This window comes from Loxodonta africana, chromosome 8 (genome assembly GCF_030014295.1).
Source record: "Loxodonta africana isolate mLoxAfr1 chromosome 8, mLoxAfr1.hap2, whole genome shotgun sequence".
NCBI lineage: Eukaryota > Metazoa > Chordata > Mammalia > Proboscidea > Elephantidae > Loxodonta > Loxodonta africana.
In genome coordinates, this window is record NC_087349.1 from 91,643,952 (window position 1) to 91,649,959 (window position 6,008).

The window sequence follows — 6,008 nt, forward strand, 5'->3', positions numbered from 1 at the left end:
GTGTTCAACCCCAGCCCCCACCTGCAGGCCCTGACTTCCACCAAGGGTCAGGGAAGGGCCCATGGTTTGGAGAAACACTGGACAGGATGGTTCTTCTGTGCCCCTCTGTCCCTATTGCTCATTTGGCACCGAGGGCTGCCTGACTTCAGACACCAAGGAGAGGGGTGGGGACTAGGCAGCATTGTGGGTGGGAGGCAGCGCTCTGGTGGTGAGCTGTTGGGAGTGGGGGCGGCAGAGAACTGGGCTGGGCTAGGGACTTGAGGATCCTTGGGGGAGATGGGGAGAAGGCAGAGAGCACCGGGGACAGGGAGTTTCTGGACCCGTGGAAGGGCACGTCGTCCGCGACACTAAGGCGGCACCCCAGAACCTCCACTCATCCCCAGGCCTCCGGGTCCCATCCCAGCTGGTGTTAGAGGGTCATCTCCCCTCCCCTTGGCCCCCTCACCCGGACATAAGATTGCCATCCCATAATCAGGCAGGGATTCCCAAGCTGCTCACCAAACCCTGAGACCTGCTCCCCAACTCTGAACTGGGCTGAGCGAAACTGGCCCCCAAAATGAGCACTCAGTCACCCCTCAGGGGGAGCTCCCTTTTCCCGGAGTCTCTCACCCACGCGGACCCTGAGACCCGACCCCCACTCCCTGTGCTTACTTTGAACAGCGGCGGGAGGAGGCAGAGCAGGCAGAGGAGAGGGTGGACGTGCAGCAGGCGCAGGGGCCCCGCGGGACCCCCCATGCCTGCGGCGGCCAGCACTGAAGCACTCCGCCCTAGCGCAGCCGGTCCCGCCCGGACCCGCCCCTCCCCCCGGCCAGAGCGGGGTCGGCCCCCTCGGTCTCCACCCCGCCACCGTCCTGGAAGAAGCCAAGGTGAGGCCCTGGGCCCAGGATTCCGCCCCCTTCCCTGGGCAGCGGCGACACAGCGCTCCCCCCACCCCACCACTCCAGGCTATTTATAGCGGTGCTGGGCAGCAGCTTCTGTCCCGGCGGCCGAGGGGCCAAACTCTCTCTCCAGCCTGGAGAGAAGGGGTTAATGCCTTTTATCCACCGATTTACTGATGTAGGGGATCTGCCAGGAACGAGAAAGGAAGGAGGGGGCCTCAGGCTCTGGAGGCAGCGTGAGCACAGAGTGGGGCTGCGCTCGGTCTCATCTAGGCCTGGGGTCCCCAGCCCTGCTTGCTTATTATAATCATCTGGGGAGCTTTTAATGGGTGCCGGTGCCTATTGGGACAATTGGTAAAGTTTGACTGTGACGCTGGATTAAATAATAGTATGTCATTGTTAAAACTTCCTGGGCTTTGTAACTGCACTGTGGTAAGATAAAAGAAATGTCCTTGTTTAAGGTTAAAGGGCACCGTATTTCTAAATTATTCTCAAATGACCCAGAAGTATGGATATATAGATAGATATAGGAGAGTAAAAAAAAAAAAAAAAAGTTTTTTTTTTTTTTTATAGGAGAGTAAAGCAAATGGGGCAAAATGTAAACATTTGGCAATTCTTGCGATTTTTCTTTAAGTTTGAAATTATGTCAAAATAAAATGCTAAAAAAAAAAACCCAAACAACAGTAACAACAAAATCCCACCCAGAGACTCTGCTTACACAGGTTGGGGTGGGATCCAGGCATCAGCCTGTTTTAAAATCTGCTCAGTGATCCTAGTCAGGCAGGGCTCAGCAGTACAGGTCTTGGCGGGGACAGGTCCAACCTGGGGCCAGGTTAGGACTCAGGAAGAGAAGTGTTCTTGGGGAAGAGCAGAAGCACCCTCAGCGGCAGTTCCTGTCAGGTGGGCAGTGCCGAGGGTTTAAAATCTTTAGCACCAGCTGCAGCGTTGTTAGGATCTTCTGGGAAAGCATGTGAGGAATGTGATTAGTGAGGCACCCAGCTTTCTCCTGGAGGGCACCCACAGGGTGGGTACAGGCCCTGGAGAACTCAGAGTTCAAGAAACTCAGACTTTCTGGTTCCCTCTGGCTCCTGCCTGGGACACCTTTCTGTTCTCAGGGCTCTCCCCTCTACCCCTTCCTCCAGGCAGCTCCCATGTCTGTGCCCCTCTTCTGAGATCTCATAGGCCCAAGTCTCTCCCCGGTGTGGACTGGTCTCTGAAGGCCCTGAGTGGATGAGTCTGATCCTCAACCAGCCTGGGTTCGGGGAGTGGATCCAGAGGGCAGAGCCTGGCGGTCTCTGTCTTAGTTTCCTAGTGCTGCTGTAAAAGAAATACAAGTGGATGGCTTTAAAGAAGAGACATTTACTTTCTCACAGTTCAGGGGGCTAGAAGTCCGAATTCATCACTGGCTCTAGGGGAAGTCTCTGTCTGCTCCAGGGGCAGATCCTTGTCTCAGCTTCTTAGCCTTGGCTTTCCTGGTTCCTTGGCAACCTCCACATGGAATCTATTTTCCCCTATCTGTGCTTGCTTCTCTCTGTGTCTCATCTGCCCTTTTTATGCCTTGAAAGTGTTTAGATTTTACCAAAATCTGTTGCTGTTGTGTCGATGCTGACTCATAGCAACCCTATAGGACGGAGTGGAACTGCCCCATAGGGTTTCCACAGAGTGGCTGGTGGATGTGAACTGCCAACCTTTTGGTTAGCAACCGAGCTCTTAACCACTGTCACACCAGGGATCTATTTAGGTCTTAGATGTACCTTGTACTGATACGGCCTCATTAACATAACAAAGAAAACGCTTTTCCCAAAGAGGATTACGTTCACAGGTATAGAATCCCAACATGTTTTGAGGGGAGACAATTCAATCCCTAACAGTCTCCCTCTCCTCTTTTTTCTCTTCCCCCTCCCTCCTGTTTTGCAGAGAGCTTAGCCCAGTGGTGCAGGGGACTATATGGGAAAAGCTGAGGAAGAATTGACCGCATACCACCATTCATTTGAAGGTGACAGGGTGGACACCCCATCCCTTGTCCTGGGACAGGATATGACTTCACTGGGCCCAGCCAGATGGGCTTGGTCAGAGAGGGCTCCTTGTAGGAGATGACTGCTCAGCAGGAGTCTGAAGGGTGGATAGACGCTGAAGAAGAGTTGATGGTTCTCTTCAGCATGCGCTACTGGAACATGTTCAAGGGCTGGCCTCACAACAGGTGCTGTAAAGTACAAGGCAAAGGCCCTGTCCTCAAGGCCAACCTCATAGCCTATAGTGAGGGGTGGTGGACATGCTGGTGGAGGAAGGAACGGGGAGCCCACAGTTCTGGGCATAACTAGCTGAGATGGGAGAAGAGAGGTATTACATTGTGCTGGGGCAGCTCAGGGAAGAGAGAGAGGGACTTCCTGGGGAAGATGCTGCAGGAACACCTTGAAGGCTTCAACAGCTGGATGAGTACAGGCTGGCTCCGCTGCAGCCTGGCAGGGTGGGGGGCAGTGGAAGGCCCAGGGAGTGGAAGCCGAGGCTGGAAGGTACGTGAGAATGAGATTTTCTCTAGCTCTCAGAGGGTCTAAGTAGTAGGCACTGTTGCTGCTGGGCTCAGATCCCTTCCTGGTATCTCTTGTACTGACTCTATGTGCCCTTTGCCCACTTCCTTTTGCTTCCTTTCCCCTCCTACCCCTACTGACCTGGGACTCTCCTAGGAGAGTGCCCTCTGGCAACTAGAGCCACTTGTGGCTTGCTGCACAGATGTAGAGGGCCAGATGTACCCAGGAGTTTACATCCCCTCTGCCCAAAGCAACCTTAGCAATGACTATGGCACTCCCTTGCCTTGAGACTAGCCCTGAGGTGTAATTGCCACTCTAGAGCACCCGTGTGGGATCAGGCTGAGGCTGGGACTTTGCCTGGGGTCTCTTTCCTCTGTCTTGCTTTGTCCCTCCTGTAGCAGCTTCTTCTGGGACACTTCCTTAAGAAGCTACTGCACAGGAATCCTCATGTACCTTTTAGAGAGCCTAAAAAAACAAGCCCATTGCCATCAAGTGGCTTCTGACTCATGGCAACCCCATGTGTGTCAGTGTAGAATTTTCCATAGGGTTTTCGACGGCTGACCTTTTGGAAATAGATTGCCAGGGCTTTCTTCCGAGGTACCTGTAGATGGGTTCAAACCACCAACCAGCCTTTCAGTTAGTAGTGGAGTGCTTAACAATTTGCGCCACCCATAGACTCCTTAAGAGAGCCTTTTGACATTGTTGTAAGGTGCTGTCGAGTCAATTTTGACTCATAGTAACCCTCTGTGACAGTGGAATTGCCCCATAGGGTTTTCTAGGGTATAGTCTTTAAAGGAGAAGATCGCCAGGTCCTTCCTCCCATGGAGCAGCTGGGTGGGCTTGAATTGCCAGTCTTTCCATTAGCAGCAATGCGCTTAATCTTTGCACCATCAGGGCTCCTTTAAGAAAGCCTAGAAGTTGGAAATTCTGGACTTGATCCCTTTGATGGTGGACTCTGGGGTAGAGCAGATTTTTTGCTTTTTGAAAATGCCTTCATGGCCTTTTTATGAAAGGCAAGCTTAGTGGTCTAGAAAAGAGGTGGCTGAAAGAGACCTAACTTGCTTTGAAAAGTAAAGCAATGGAAATTCTTAGATTTAGTGGGGTATCAAGGATGGAGAAGGGATAAGAGTAGTAGTATCTTGGCAGGGGGTTGTCTCAGGGACTGAGTAAAGAGAAGAGGTGAGAAGAGGGAGCAAGGAACGGGGTGGTAGGCCAGGTCTAAGGAGGGATGGGGCTGGAAGAGCTTCCTTTTGGTGGTAAATGGATTCAAACTGCCAGCCTTTTGGTCAGCAGCCATAGCTCTTAACCACTAACCCACCAGGGATTCCACTCTTTTCATCATCATCCCTTTAAGGGGCCTTTTTAGACTTTTTTTCCCCTAATTTCCCCCACTCTCATGATATTTTAATACCACAGACGTACTGTATATCTGTTTATGCACTACAGCCCTTTGAAGGACCTCAAATCATCGAAATATCTAAGACTGTTTTGCCTCCAAAAGAACTGGATTCTGCCCCCTTGGTGGTGATATTGCCCCCTTTTGAGAGTACGTATTTTACTCCAACCATGTGATTTGATTGGCAGCTGGCCAATGTTGATTGGCCCAACCCACCTGACCAGGCTAGACAAATGAGAGGGCCTTCCCCACTGACCACAGTAGTTGATTGGTGCAGGAATTGACAAATGATCTGAACTGGCCCAATCTGAGCCCTTCCCTGGGATTTTTGAACTTTGTACCAAAGAGAGGGACTATTCCTCTCTTTTGGAGAAACTGAGAGTTGCCAAATGCAGGATCTGTATGGCTGTTTGCTATTGTTTGGAGAAAGTCAAGCTGAGGGAAGTGAAGCTTCCATATGGAGGGGAGCAGAGAAGAGAGAAAGAGATAAGGTCTTGGTGGCTTTTGAGGCTGTGGTTCCAGATGAGGCTGAAGCCAGCTCTGCCTCTCCCCCAGTAAGGCAGCTTTCCAATAAATCGTCCCTTACGCCCAAGCTAATTTGAAGTACGTTTCTGTCACTTACTACCTAAGCAATTCTGACCAATACAGAAGGAATTGAATGGGAGCAGAATGTAGCATAAAAGGTGACTAGGAAAATGTAAGACACCGTATCCCCATGTCTGGGAGTCAGGACTGTTGGGGAGAGCCCAGACTTTATGTAAATCTAATGGGATGGGGGCAGTCAAGTCATTGTTATGTGGTGATAAAAGGAAGGAGTGACTCAGGAAGACTTAGATTGTATGTGTCTCTGAGCAGGGGAGGGACAGGGTTGGGTCTGCGTTTTAGAAGGTTTCCCCAGGAAGCAGGGTGGGTTGAAGGCTTGAGTTGGAAGCTGAAGTTAAGAAGTCGGAAGTTAAGGAGAGCACACTAGGCCAGTACAGCAACCCAGGAAAGAGAGAAAATAGCCCTCTCAGTCCAGGGAGGAGTCTGAGGAGAAGGCAGGGCCTGCATGATGAAGGGGAGATTAGCCAGACTCCTTGTCCTACCATGATGGTTGTCATGGACTGAATTATGACCCACCCAAAAGTGTGCATCAATTTGATGGGGCCATGATTCCCAGTATTGTGTGATTTTCCTATATGTTGTAAATCCTGCCTTTATGATGTT